Raw genomic sequence first — 15,708 nt, forward strand, 5'->3', positions numbered from 1 at the left:
ATTGTACCAGTACAGTTAATGAGCAACCTGTACTTGTGTGCTTGTTTGTTCTGTCTAAAATGTTTATTTTGGAATAAAGAGGTTAACATAAAAAATATTTTTTGTCCGATTCATCGATTAATCAAAAAAATAATCGGCCGATTCATCGATTTTTAAAATAATCGTTAGTTGCAGCCCTAATGGACACTGCAATGTAAATAGAGCAGAAAAACAGAAGAATAAAAGGAGAAAAAAAAGAGAAAAGATGAAAGAAAGAAGAGATAGAAAGGAGACAATGACAAAACATTTTCAGTCTGCTTCATCACCTGCAACGAGATGAAAAAAGAACAGCACAACCGAAAGCTTGTGCTGCTTTTTGTATCTCTGTTTCTGTCTCCTTGAACCCCAGTGGGCCTCAGCAGATGGCCGCTCACACTGAGCCTGGTTCTGCTGGAGGTTTCTTCCTGTTCAAAGGGAGTTTTTCCTCTCCACTGTCGCTACAAGCATGCTTAGTGTGGGGGATTGTATTTGAGTCAATGAGTCAATGCAATCAACTGGTTTTCCTTAGATAGAAAACTTTGTATCAATTTGACTGTATGATCTGGTGAACTGTAAAGTGCCTTGAGATGACATGTGTTGTGAATATGGCGCTATATAAATAAACTGAATTGAATTGAATTGAATTGAAAGACATGGTACGAGATATACAATAAAGCAAACACCTTGAAACTATTGCTGAAGTAGTATTATTAAGTCTGACATGTACTCTGTGTTACCTGAAGATATGAATGTGGGGTTTCTGTTTGGAAGTGAATCTCTAAGTACCTGAAGCATAGCACCTGTAGTTGTTTGTGAGGGTGAACTTGTGCATGTAAAGTTTATCCATAGAAAAAATGTAAAATGTATAGTGGTTGTGGAGAGCTGAAGAGGTGCCCCCCCCAGAGCACTGAGTCCAGCCAAAGCCCCAGGCTCCCAAAGGGACCCCAAGAGCGAAGGCACCAAGGAGGGGCCAGCCCCGGAAATCAGACCCCCACCGAGGGAGGAAGAGAGACAGCCCCGAGGAAGCCCCCCAGCCACTGCCAATGCCGACGCCTCGGGGAGCCACGGGGACGCCTGCAGCCTGCCACCCTGAAGTAGGGCCGGGCACCCCACCCTCCACCCGCCCCGCAGCTACACCCGCTGCGATCAGCGGGAACAAAGCAGCTCCACCATGCCTCCAAGTGGGAAAATCCACCCGAAAACCAAATCAGCGCAGCCAGCCCATCCACACCAGCCCCCCAACACCACCCCCGCCGGAGCCGCCCAGACCCCCACACACCAGCGGCGCGCCGCCAGCAGGACCCCCACCCAATGAGCCCGCCCGTCCCCAGAGAAAACAGACATGCCAATCCCTCCAAAGAAAAAACAACCAAGCAAAAAGGCCCCCACAATGCAACAGTGAACACCAGACACCGACCCGCCCGCAACCGCTCCCCCCATCGAAAAAAAACTCCTCCATGCAAGAGGAAAAATTTAAACGGAAAAACCAGGGCCCAAAACAAAACCCAAGACCCGCACCCCACCACGCCGTGCAGTTTTCCTCCTCCCCGAACCGATACCACAAAACCGGAATCGAAAAAAGCATCGCCCAGGAACCGGCATCGAAGCGAAGGCAAGGTGTTCAGGACCATTAAAGGTTTTCCCATTTTTAGATATTCCACTAAAGAAACTGCCATTGTGGACTAAAACCACTATTGACATTTGGAATAAAGTGCGAATTTCTTTCAAGCTACCAAGAGGTTTATCAATTTTATCAAGCATTGGACATATTAAATCCTTCACACCCAATCTATTGGAAAAAAAATTTTCTAAATGGGCTGAACGGAAGCTTACATTTCTTCATCAGTTGATCCACAAGAACAACCTTATGTAATTTGAAGAGTTATGTAGGAATTTTAATCTCCAGAAAAGTGATTTCTTTAGATATTTACAGTTGCACTCTTTTCTAGTTGCACACAGGGACTGGGAAAGAGTACTTAATCCCACACCACCTGAAAATCTCCTAATTCATTACCAGAAAGGGGGAGGAGATTAAAAATTGATAGCAAAGTTATATAGTGTATTTCTGTCAATGAACCTTAACGATTCCAATTAGGACAAAACAAAGATGGGAGGCAGAGACGGCCAGAATTGTTGGGATCTGGAGATCTGCCCACCTTTCTCCAGCAGAGGGCGCCCTAGGTCTCCTAGGGCTGAAGCTGACTACCACACCTGCAGCTGATTTGCTCATCAGGAGGAGCAGCATATAAGCAGTGGCAGAACTACTCTTCAGTGCCAGAGTGTTATGCCAGTTATGGTTAGCAAGCCTGAGCCAACCAGCCTGCCTGATTCTCTGACTCCCAGAAAACCTGACTTGAACCTAACCGGTTTTCTGTCCTCTCTGCTTCCTAGGAAGAATCTGACTGAGACCCTGGAGCTCTGGAAGAGCTACTCAACGGAAATCTGCCTGCCTGCTCTCAGTAACAAACCTGAAGATCAAACTGTCTGTATCTGCCTGCCATCCTTCAAGAAGCAACTTGGAGACGCTCTAAACACTCACGAGCCTGAAGCTAAGTTCTGTCGCTGCCAAGCCCTCTGCCAACGATCAGTCTCCAGACCCTCCATGTTCCCTCCCTCTGCCGCTCAGCCAGAATCTCTGAACAGGTACAGATCTGCACATTCACTCAGCTTCCTGATCATTAGCTGCCTGGCTAACCTAACTGTCCCTCTCTGTGTGACCAGTCCCGGATCTGATTCCAGCATCTGTCATCTAACCTTGTGTTTATCATTGATTCCAGAATCTGTGAAACAACCTTGTGCCAAACCTTTAATAAACTGTTAAACGTTTCTCTGACTCCTGGGTGTTCTGCATGTGGGTTAGAAACCTGAATCACAACATTACAAGAATAATCTCTGACGAAACATGGGAGGGAGTCTGGACTGAGGCACATCGAGTTACAAACTCCAATACGTGGCGGGAATATAAATGGAAAATTATAACTAGATATTTCAGGACCCCAGATGTTGTTGCCAAGATGGATCCTAGAGTACCAAGCTTGTGTTGGAGAAACTGTGGCTCAGCGGTCCCCAATCATACACACATTTTCTGGTCATGTCCCAAACTTCAAAACTTTTGGGATGAGGTGTACAGGACTATGAACCAGATCTTCACGGAGGTTATACCGAGGGATGTTACTGTTGCGGTACTTGGTATTATACCGGAGAGTTTGCAAGGATGGGCCAAAACTTATCTGTTAAATGTTCTTTTTACAGCTGCCCTGAAATGCATTACAACCAGGTGGATGCAGTTGGAGCTGCCTTCCTATGACTTATGGGTACAAAAAGTAAGGGAATTGTATAAAATGGAAAAGAACGTACTCATTAAGACTTCAAAAAAACGCTTTTAGCCTGCGCTGTGGGCCAGCAGAAGCTATGCTGATGTAAATAAGCCCAACAGGTTTGTCTCTTCGCATATGGTGTTTAGCTATTCCGCCCAAAGTGTTTCCTTATGTTAGGGTTTTAGAATGATGAGCCTACAAATGTGAGGCTGAGATCATAAGATATCGAGCTAAGATGTTCATTTTATGGAAAACTTTATATTGTCAACTTTTGTGTTATGTGCCATCGATGTGTGGCTGTATAACTGCTCTCTAAAAAATTATAAAAGTATAAGTTCTAAAAAAAAAGAAATCTCCACAAATCTGAAAAGAAGCAACATAAAAATACATTTAGCTTCCAGTCTGAAAAAGTACAAAACATTTAGTGAGTAGGTTCATACAGGTCACTTCTGGATAGTTTTAAACTATATATACAAAAAAACAACAACACTGCTTCATATTAAGCAGGATTTTTACACCAGTATCACATTTTCTACTTTATTTTAACACTTCTGGTTTTATTAAAGGAAATATCAGATTTTCTCAGGTGCCAAAACAAAATGTAGCTGCTCTGTAAAGGCTCACCAGAGAGCAAAACATAAAGTTAACATGACTATAACAGCTGAAAGCGGCGATTTCCATGCTGCTCAGCAAAACGCTTGACTAATGTATTTAGATCCAATGCCTTTGTGCTTTTTGATTCAATGCTGAGTTCAACCAAACTTGATCATCTCTTTTCTGTCATAGTTGACCATAAATATGTCTTTATGAGCCTGAGACGTCAGGCCTAACTAACATCATAGTTAGAGAAATAACGTTCTGCAAGACAGTCAGCTGGGCGCCACACTGATTTCAGCGCTGGAGCTCGCAGAGGCTTGACGTTTCAGCTTGAGATCTGTGAGAGGCGTTGGAGTGGATCAGAGGCCGATCCACTTTGACTGAGACGGAAGTGTGATTCAGAGCCGGACAACCAAGGACCCAGGAGACAAATGAAACAGCAAACACCGGCGCACAGCATCTCCCAGCTAATCAGCAGCCACCTGTGAGAGAGGGCGAAAAACAAAACAAAAAAACAGACTGGGCCCGAACCACCGCAGCATCCTGCCTGGAGGTTCCTTCCTGTTCAAAGGGAGCTTTTCCTCTCCACTGTTGCTACAAGCATGCTTAGTGTGAGGGATTGCTGAAGAGTCAATGAGTCGATGCAATCAACTGGTTTTCCTTGAATAGAAAACTTTGAATTAATCTGACTGGATGATCTGGTTGAACTGGAAAGTGCCTTGAGATGACATGTGTTGTGGAGCTATAGAAATAAGCTTAATAGAATTGAAAGTGAAATGCAAACTTTTTACTTAGTTCAATATTGTGAAAAACTAAAGCTTTATAGTTATATGTTGTCTGTAAAACTCTACTTTGTTTTAGCATTGAGGCTGCGCCTCATCTGTCTAAAGTAGTAGAACAATTTGACAAAGAATTTGAGTCAGCGGGTCACATGACCTGGAAGTTACTGAAGAAAAGTTACAACTTTTGTCTTTAAAAATACCTTAAAAATTGAAAATAGCTTAAAATTGCATAAAAGCAAGTGTGCCTTACATGTGTTATCTATTGGCATGATTTTATATTAGTTTGGTCTTAGCTGGTCATAAGATAAGGAATCTATTGATTTTTGTTTCTCCAGAGTGCTTGGTTTGCTGACGGTCCCTAAATGCACCACGGCGTGTTGGAGGAGGGAGCAGCTGAGAGACGATGGGTGACATCGGAGTCTCTCAGTCGGATCAACTGTTTGCTGGATCCTGCTGACAAACTACATTGTCGACATCTGTGTCCATGTGTGCCGCTAACAGAAACACACAGTCTGTCAGAGCTTCCAAACAAAAAATGATAGTCAATACTTATAACGTTAGCATTGTTTTCAAAAACAGTTGCTAAATGTCTCAGCTCACTGACAGCTTCATCGTAAGTAGTAATGATTCTTATGACTGTGGCCGGCTGCTGCTAACCAACCAATGGGCAGAAGGTGACCCTCTAAGCCATAGCTAATGCCGACAGAAATGTGAAAATAACAGGCAGAAATTGTGGTAACTTCTAATAAATGAACCACACTAATACTGGTGCCGAGCTTGTATTTTATGTAAGGCAATGCAACCAAAACATACAGGTAACAAACTCTGAGGGAAAACTATTAATACAACTTGCCAACAGAACATCTGAGCTCTTTTTTATATAGTTGTGAGAACTTCACTCTGTGCTGGATAATGTACATTCCTACATTCTATAGTCCTCGGGCGCCACCTGTTGCTAACCATTATAAATTGCCCATATTAACATCATTACAACATTCCTCCACAATTAAGTTCAGAAATTCCTCTCTCAACTATTAACTGCCAGAACTTAAACTTTGTTGGGAGCTGGAGAAATCCCATCTTTCTCCAGCAGAGTCCGCCGTGGATCCTCTGAGGGAGCCTCCTGCACAGCTGCAGCTCGTCAAGATCATCAGAGGATCCACTACTTAAGCTGTCTTCAGACCTTGCCTCAACGCCGCAGTGTTGTTCCAGTTGGTCAGCGCTAAAGCCTAGATCCTCTGAGTATCTCCATGACTTTGAATCCAGTCTGGATTCTAACTATTATCTCTGTCTTCCAAGAAACCTGTGCCTCCTCTGAGAAAGCTCTGGAAGAGCTAACCTGCCGAGCCGACCCTCTGAGCCAAACCCTGAAGATCCCTCTGAGAAACCTCAAGCAGCTCAGGACTGAGCTGGGACTTCCAAGCCAAGGTCTGTTCTAACAAGACGTGAGACGCTGAAGCAGCTACGGACTCTGCTGATGAACCCTTCTCCAGAACCAACAGTGACTCTCCCAAAGTTAACCTCAAGAACCCTCAAGGTACAATCAGTGAACTTCTGGAAGTAAAACCCTGCCAGCAAACCGCTAACTGTGCCATCTCTCACGCAGACTCCGGTGAACCAGTATCCAGGCCCCGAACCAGAATCAGTTCATTCTGTGTGTTTGTGCTTTAATAAACTGTTGAACTCTTCATCCTTGTGTCCGTCAGTGGTGTTCTGCATAACTGGGTCGCCTTCAGTGAACCCACCATGACAGAACACTGCGGCCAAACTCAAGGCCCAGCAGATCACCTCATCCATCGACTAGAGGAACAGGCTGCCCAAATCCATGGACACGGCCTGGCTCTACGTGAGTTAAACACCCACATTGAAAGACAGAATCAAGCTATTCAAAGCTATGCGAACTACGTGAACAGCGCTAATGCTGCGCCAGTACAGCAACCATTTCCGGGTCCAGTCCCTCCTCCGAGGTCACCAGCTGTGACGTCATCAGAGTTCCGTCCTAGTCTCCCAGAAAGATTTTCTGGTAACATGAAAGATTGCAAAGGATTTTTATTTCAATGTCGGTTGATTTTCCAGAACTCCCCTGGCTGTTTTTCCACGGATCACAAGAAGATAACTTTCATTCTCTCTCAGTTAACAGGAAGAGCCTTGGAATGGGCTCAGGCAAGATTTGCCGCTGACGATAGTTTAAATTGCTACTACTCTGATTTCATTTCTGAATTTACTCAGGTCTTCAACCAGGAAACTGACCAAACTATTGATTCTAGAGCTCTTTTCAACCTTAAACAGGGAAACTCTTCGGTAGCTGAATTTTCTATTAACTTCCGGGTTAAAGCGGCAGCTTCCGGATGGAACCAAAGCGCTCTGAAGGGAGCCTTTTTCATGGCATTAAACGAGCACATTAAAGATGAACTCGCAACCCTCGACGAACCTGCTACCCTCGAAGATTTAATTCGCCTCTCCATCAGATTAGATAATAGAATTCGAGCCAGAAACAGTTCTAAGAAGGAGAGTACAATTTCTTCTGCCTCTCATAACGTGACTGTTTGTTCTCCCTCTACAGAGCAGCTGCCCATTCAGAGGTCTAAGCCCCAGTCTCTACCGTTGCCTGTTCAGGCCTCACATTCGGGCGAAAGGGATGTCGAACCCATGCAGGTGGGACACACCAGGCTCACTCCAGAGGAGAGACAAAGGCGTCCTCTAAGCAAACTATGTTATCTACTGTGGTGAGAGTGGACACTTCATCGCTTCCTGCCCGGCAAAAGCCGGGGCCCGCCAGAGGATCTGAGGAGTCTGGCGGGCCAAATTAACACAAAGAAATCTCCTCGACTGTTACTGCCTGCCACGCTTTTCTGTGCTAACCAAAGCCTCTCTTTTTCTGCTTTCATCGACTCAGGCTGTGAACGTAACCTAATCGACTCTAACCTCGTCCAGCAACTCCAGATTAAAACCATTCCCCTTTCTCAGCCTCTCAGTGTATCCGCCATAGACGGAAAAAGACTCCATCGAGTTACCCACCAAACCCAGCCCCTCGAGCTACTTCTGTCAGGTAACCACCGAGAGACAATAACATTTTTTGTTTTTCCCTCTGCATGTTCCCTGCTGGTGCTCGGGTTCGAATGGTTGGAGAAGCATAATCCTCACATAAACTGGACTGAACGTCATCTGGAATCATGGTCTACTTCATGCCACGAAACATGCCTTCGTTCTGCTGCCCCTGTGGTGGGGTCTCCTAGAGGTGGGGGGGAGATGGACTCTCCTGACCTTTCTTCAGTTCCCTCTGAGTACCATGACTTAGCCCCTGTCTTCAGTAAGGTCAGTGCGACGTCCCTACCTCCACACAGACCATACGATTGCGCCATTGAACTTTTACCTGGTGCTCCTCTTCCTAGCAGCAGATTGTATAACATTTCCAAGCCCGAAAGAGAAACGATGGAAAAATACATCAACGAATCATTAGCTGCTGGAATAATTCGCCCATCATCCTCTCCATTGGGCGCCGGGTTCTTCTTCGTGGGTAAGAAGGATGGTTCCCTGAGACCTTGTATTGACTATCGAGGTTTGAACCAGATTACAATTAAAAACAAATACCCACTGCCTCTTCTCGCCTCTGCTTTTGAGCCCGTACAGGGAGCTACTGTGTTTTCTAAGTTGGATTTAAGAAACGCTTATCATCTCCTTAGGATCCCTGAGGGCGATGAATGGAAAACTGCCTTCAAAACACCCTTGGGCCAATTCGAATACCTTGTAATGCCCTTTGGTCTAACTAACGCCCCAGTCTGCTTCCAGGCCCTAGTAAATGATGTTCTCAGAGACTTTCTCAACGTGTTTGTTTTCGTGTACATTGATGACATTCTCATTTACTCCAAGGACCTCGATGAACACAAGAAACATGTCCGTCTGGTCTTACAGAGACTACTGGAGAATAAGCTGTTCGTGAAAGCCGAGAAGTGCGAATTTCATCAATCTTCAGTCACCTTTTTGGGGTTTGTGCTCGAGGGCGGCCAGGTAAAACCTTCAGAGGACAAGATCAAAGCAGTCTTAGACTGGCCAGTTCCAGAGAACCGCAAACAATTACAGAGGTTTCTAGGGTTCGCTAACTTCTATCGTCGGTTTATTAGAAACTACAGCCAGACCGCCCTTCCATTAACCTCCCTGACTTCTGTTAAACGCACTTTTCAGTGAACTCCCGAGGCTCAAGCAGCATTTGAGAAACTAAAATCCTTGTTTTCCAGAGCTCCTGTCCTCATGCAACCTGATCCTGCTAAACAGTTTATCCTAGAGGTGGATGCTTCAGATTCTGGTGTTGGAGCTGTCCTGTCCCAGAGGCTCGATTCAGACCAAAAGATACACCCTTGTGCTTTCTTCTCCCGTAGACTTTCTTCCGCTGAACAAAATTATGATGTGGGTGACCGAGAGCTCCTGGCTATCAAACTGGCGTTGGAAGAATGGAGGCACTGGCTGGAGGGATCTGAGCACCCGGTTCTTGTATGGACAGACCACAAGAACCTGGCTTACATCCAGTCCACCAAACAGACTAATCCTCGCCAATCCAGGTGGTCAATCTTCTTTTCTCGGTTCAACCTAATTATCTCCTACAGACCCGGATCCAAGAACGTGAAGCCCGATTCTCTCTCTCGTCTCTACTCCGTCGATCATCCAGAGACACCTGAACCTGTCCTTCCAGCTTCATGTACAGTGGGAGTGGTCAACTGGGAGATAACTGACCTCATCAACTCAGCCCTGGCCACTGAACCAGATCCAGGTAACGGTCCATCTAACCGTACATATGTTCCATCTTCTGTCAGGTCCCGTCTTATCCAGTGGATCCATGCCGCCAAATTCTCTGCTCATCCTGGAGTCAGCAGAACAGTAGCTCTCATCTCCAGACGCTTCTGGTGGCCCTCTCTCCACAAGGACGTAAAGGAGTATGTGTTGGCTTGCCCCACATGTGCCCATAACAAAGCCTCACACCAACCTCCTTCTGGCCTGCTTCAACCACTTCCTGTTCACTCGCGTCCCTGGTCCCATATTCCCATTGATTTTGTCACCGGTCTCCCTGTTTCTCGAGGTATGTCCACTATACTCACCATTGTTGACCGCTTCTCGAAGTCCTGCCACCTTGTTCCCCTCAGAAAGCTTCCCACGGCCTTCCAGACAGCTCAGCTCCTCATTAAACATGTTTTCCGGCTTCACGGCATCCCCCAAGAGATCCTCTCGGACAGAGGTCCTCAATTCATCTCCCAGGTATGGAAGGCATTCTGCTCTGCGCTCGGCTGCAAACCCTCTCTCGCCTCAGGTTACCACCCCCAATGGAAAGGTCAGACCGAGCGCATGAACCAACAGTTGGAATCCACCCTTCGCTGCCTCACATCGAACAACCCCGTGGATTGGAGCCAATTTCTCCCATGGATTGAATATGCCCATAACTCCCTCAGATCTGCATCCACTGGACAATCCCCATTCCAGGTCAGTCTCGGGTATCAACCACCTCTTTTTTCCGCAGATGAGAGAGAGATATCGGTGCTGTCCGTCAATCAACACATCCGCCGTTGCCAGAGGATTTGGAGGGAGACCATCGCCGCACTCAACCAGTCATCAGTGTCTGTTAAACGCTTCGCTGACGCCAGGAGACGTCCCGCCCCCGAGTACTCTGAGGGCCAGGAGGTATGGCTCTCCACTCGACACTCCCCTCAAGGGGATGTCTCGAAAACTCTCCCCAAGATTCATCGGACCCTATAGGATCACTCGAGTCATCAACCCCTCAGCTGTTCGTCTCCAACTACCTCAGTCCCTCCGAATCCACCCTACATTCCACGTGTCCCAGATCAAGCCTGTTTCTTCGAGCCCTTTGTGCCCACTGTCCGACTCCCCACCACCCGCCCTGGAGGTCGATGGCCATCCGGCCTTCACAGTGCGCCGCATCGTGGACTCCCGTCGACGAGGTCGCGGATGGCAGTACCTCGTCGACTGGGAGGGCTACGGACTGGAGGATCGCCGGTGGGTCCTAGGCTCGTACATCCTCGATCCTGCACTCATCGAGGAGTACGAGCGTTCCCGCCCATCTACCTCTTCCGGACCGCCAAGGGGCGGTCGTTGAGGGGGGGGTACTGTTGGGAGCTGGAGAAATCCCATCTTTCTCCAGAAGAGTCCGCCGTGGATACTCTGAGGGAGCCCCCTTCACAGCTGCAGCTCGTCAGGATCATCAGAGGATCCACTACTTAAGCTGTCTTCAGACCTTGCCTCAACGCCGCAGTGTTGTTCCAGTTGGTCAGCGCTAAAGCCTAGATCCTCTGAGTATCTCCATGACTTTGAATCCAGTCTGGATTCTAACTATTATCTCTGTCCTCCAGGAAACCTGTGCCTCCTCTGAGAAAGCTCTGGAAGAGCTAACCTGCCGAGCCAACCCTCTGAGCCAAACCCTGAAGATCCCTCTGAGAAACCTCAAGCAGCTCAGGACTGAGCTGGGACTTCCAAGCCAAGGTCTGTTCTAACAAGACGTGAGATGCTGAAGCAGCTACGGACTCTGCTGATGAACCCTTCTCCAGAACCAACAGTGACTCTCCCAAAGTTAACCTCAAGAACCCTCAAGGTACAATCAGTGAACTTCTGGAAGTAAAACCCTGCCAGCAAACCGCTAACTGTGCCATCTCTCACGCAGACTCCGGTGAACCAGTATCCAGGCCCCGAACCAGAATCAGTACATTCTGTGTGTTTGTGCTTTAATAAACTGTTGAACTCTTCATCCTTGTGTCCGTCAGTGGTGTTCTGCATAACTGGGTCGCCTTCAGTGAACCCATCATGACAAACTTAGTCTGTAGTTTACTCTACCAAAAATCTATACTGACCTTAAAACAACAAACAACTTATTTTAGCATGCACCTGAAAACAAAAGAAACATAGTATATGCATTAAGAAAAAAAAAGCAGTGATACTTATCAAAAGTTCAGTCTATCAGAAGCCTTTCAAACACTGTGATCTTCGCACTGCCTCCTGCTGAACAGCAGTCACCACAGGTGTTTGAGCTTTGGGCGACTCCTGTGCGGGGGTCAACACAGGAGTCTTTGGCGTCTGTGTGGTGTCCGACGGTCCAGTCTCTGTTGGTGACACCGGCACTTCCTGTGGGGATTCCTCTGTCACCAGTGGTAACTCTGCCATGCTGACAGTCTCTGATCCTGTGTCATGATGCCGCCGCACGTGGTCCTGGTGCCTGCGGAACACTCGTCCATCTGTCAGCCTGATGATGTAGAAGACGGGACCCTTCTTTGTCATAATAGCCCCAGGAAGCCATTGCTGCTTGGAGTTGCTGCAGAAGTTCTTGACATAGACCTTGTCACCTGGTTCCAGCAGTCTCTCTCTTGCATGAAGATCATGCCCCTCCTTCTGCTTTTCCTGCTTCCTCTCTACCTTTGCCTTCAGGTCAGGGCGAAGCAGATCTAGCCTTGACTTAGGCCTACGGCCTATCAACATCTCTGCTGGTGTACGTGCAGTGGCGTTTTGAGGTGTCAGATGATACTTGAACAGGAACCGTCAGAGTCTAGTACTCAGTGTATCACCTGTCATGCGCTTCAAACCTTCCTTTATGGTCTGTACAGCATGTTCAGCCAGTCCATTCGATGCTGGGTGGAAAGGAGCTGTACGAAGGTGACGGATTCCATTCTGCTGCGTGAAGTCACTAAACAGCTCAAAGTTGGACCGTTGTCTGTGACTAATGAGTCAGGAAGACCATGAACTGCAAACACTTGTCTGAGTTTCTCAATGGTTGAGGGAGCTGTTATGTTGCACATGATATGACATTCTATCCACTTAGAGTGGGCGTCGACCATGACAAGAAACATCTGGCCCTTAAAGGGCCCTGCAAAGTCAATATGTAATCTAGCACCGATCTTGTAAGCTCAACTCAGTCTCTCTTTTTGCATAAGGTCTCAAATCCTCACTGACGATCACCGCGGGCCAGCCTTGTAGCAGGTAAGTCTTTACCTTAGACAGAACAGGGTCTCTCTCGGTCCCTTGCTTGATGTAAGATGCTGTCACTGGTGTTTCTGACCACTTCTCTAAAGAAAAGAGCACATACGTGGTTACTAGTGTCTCTGGCAATTGTAGGCGACTGAAAGCGTCAGCATTTGCATTGTCCTTTTGTGGCACCCGAGAGGTGCGATCATCTTAAAAACAAACCATAAAAACCAAACAGACTGCGGCAATTGTGAGCAGGGCTTTAAAAAGTTTAATGGATTAAAATCCAAATAAAAAAGAGGTAAAAAGATAAGTTAAAAGGGAAAGATTAAAAGAAAGATAAAAATCCAGATGGTGGAGAGCAGCAGAGTCAATGGGCAAGTCTGTTAAAAGACGCACTCTTGGCGGGTATAATGGAGGGCACCGTCCACCCCAGCGCTGGATCCTAGTTCCGGTGCGCTGCGCGTGTGGGCCTCTCCAGCGTAGCTGGCCTGCGAGGTGTCCTCCAACACGCGCCTCTCGCCAGCGTGCCTCTGCGCCTTGCTCCATGACGGGCCTCTCTGCACCCCGCTCCGGTGCGCGTCTCTAAGGCGTGCGTCCTTGCACCTCGCTCCGGTGCGCGTCCCTGCACCTCGCTCGCTCCGGTGCGCGTCTCTCCGGCGCGCTCCTCTCCGGTGCGCGTCTCTCTCTCCGGTGCGCGTCTCTCCGGTGCGCGTCTCTCTCTCCGGCGCGCTCCTCTCCGGTGCGCGTCTCTGCACCTGGCTCCAGCGGGCCTCCTGCCGTCAGTCCCCAACTGGCCTCGGCCTTCCCCAACCAAACCTTCCCATGTCAGGTGTGTCTCTCCCCAACCAACCAGCAGCCCTTTTTAAATCAGCGTCCCAGTCGGCACGCTGCTTGGTTGATTGGGAACACCTGTGCCGTTGCTGTGGGCGTGTCCAGGTGTGAGTGGCAATGTGGCCTCCAAACAAAATCCAAACAAAAACATGCAATACACAAAATTGAAAACAAGCAAACAAGTTCAAAAATAAAGAAAATCCAAAAATTAGAATACATGCAACTAAACAAAAAGGCCACATTACCACACTTTCCTGCCCTGTACACAATGGTGTATTGGTAGGCTGATAAGGTGAGTGCCCATCGTTGGATTCGGGCAGAGGCCAGTGGGGGGATGCAACATGTCTCACCAAACAGACTCATCAGTGGCTTATGGTCTGTTTGGATTTTAAAAGGACGGCCATAAAGATACTAATGGAAGCGCTTAACAGCAAAAACAATTGCTAGCCCTTCCTTATCTAGCTGCGAGTATAATTTTTCTGCAGCTGTCAACGTGCGTGAAGCAAAACCAATAGGCTTCTCTGACCCATCCTCCATCACGTGGGACAGCACTGCCCCTACACCGTACGGTGATGCATCACATGCTAGGGTCAACTCTTTGTCTGGATCGAAGTGCACCAGCAATTTTGCTGACTGGAGCAATTCTTTTACGTCCCCGAATGCTCTTTCTTGCTCCTCACCCCACTGCCACTTTGTGTCATTGTGCAGTAGTTTATACAGTGGTGCCAAGACCGTTGAGAGTTCCTGTAGGAATTTCCCATAGTAATTCACCACTCCAAGGAATGATCTGAGTTCGGTGATGTTCTTGGGGCTCGGGGCTTCCTTTATAGCTTGGACTTTGTCTTCCACTGGGCAGATACCCTCGGCTTTGATCTTGTGTCCTAGGTAAGTGACACTTGGTGCCATGAACTCATATTTGTCCCTTTTTAGTCTCAGCCCTGCATCTGAGAGTCTCTGTAACACCTGCTCCAAGTTGCTGAGATGCTCAACCTCTGTAGCCCCCGTAATGAGCAGATCATCCAGGTAGCAGGCTACATGTGGGATGCCCTGCAACAGACTGTCCATTGTCCTTTGGAAAATGCCAGGGCTGGACGCCACTCCAAACACTAGGCGGTTGTATTTGAACAAACCTTTGTGTGTGTTGATGGTGACGAACTCCTTAGACTCATCGTCTAGCAGCAGCTGTTGATAGGCATGGCTCATGTCCAGTTTTGTGAATGACTTCCCCCCAGCCAGAGTTGCAAATAGGTCATCCACCCGTGGTAACGGGTACTCCTCCAGCTTTGACCCCTGGTTCACCTTAAGCTTATAGTCCCCACATATTCTCACTGTTTTGTCAGGCTTCATAACAGGAACAATGGGAGCTGCCCACTTGGAGAACTGGACTGGCTCAATGATGCCCAGCTTCTATAAACGTTCCAGCTCCTCCTCCACTTTCTGCTTCATGGTGTAAGGTACCACTCTGGGCTTGTAGAAACGTGGTGTGGCCTTAGGGTCAATGTGAAGTTTCACTGTCATTCCTCTCAGTGTACCCAGCTCGTCCTTAAACACCTCACTGTACTGCTGTAGAACATCCTCTGTTGTGCCTGTATACTTTATCCCATGCCAGTTCAGTTTAATTTTGCTGAGCCAGTCACAACCCAGAAGACTGGGTCCACTACCCTTTGCCACCACTAGTTGCCCCTCCGCCTTCTGATTTCCCACTGCAACGCTCACCCTTAGCACTCCAATGTGGGGAATGGGCTGACCCATGTACGTCCTCAGCTGGAGCTTGGATGGAGTCAGGGGCAGTGGGTTGGACCTCCAGGTCCTCCTGTGGGTCTCCTCACTGATGACAGACGCTGTCGCTCCTGAATCGATCTCAAACTTGACATATTCTCCATGTACGTTGACTGTGGCATAGTATGGCATAGGCGGGTTCTCATCAGTGTCCATTGAAAACATGTCAAAAGAACACATAGCCTCCTGGCTAGCTTCCTCTACATGGTGTGTGTGAGCCTGGTGTTGTTTTCCCTTCCAATTCTCAGTCTTTGTTTTGGTTTTAGCCCCTCTGCACTTCTTTTCTAAAAGTCATTTTTTCTTGCACGCCTGGCAGACTGCATCCTTGAATTTGCATTCAGTTGCATAGTATGCCCCTCCACACCTAAAACATTCAACTGGCTTTAAAGATCGCTAACTGTCTTTCTTGACATGATTCACTGCCACCG

The 15,708-nt window shown here is 47.6% G+C and overlaps 1 pseudogene; it reads right to left on the bottom strand.

Moving 5' to 3' along the window:
- Positions 1-11,668: 11,668 nt before the first annotated feature.
- On the bottom strand, positions 11,669-15,445 carry LOC119777064 (annotated as a pseudogene).
- Between the last annotated feature and the right edge of the window lie 263 nt (positions 15,446-15,708).

This window comes from Cyprinodon tularosa, unplaced genomic scaffold (genome assembly GCF_016077235.1).
Source record: "Cyprinodon tularosa strain WSP-4 unplaced genomic scaffold, ASM1607723v1 ctg1211, whole genome shotgun sequence".
Classification (NCBI taxonomy): Eukaryota; Metazoa; Chordata; class Actinopteri; order Cyprinodontiformes; family Cyprinodontidae; genus Cyprinodon; species Cyprinodon tularosa.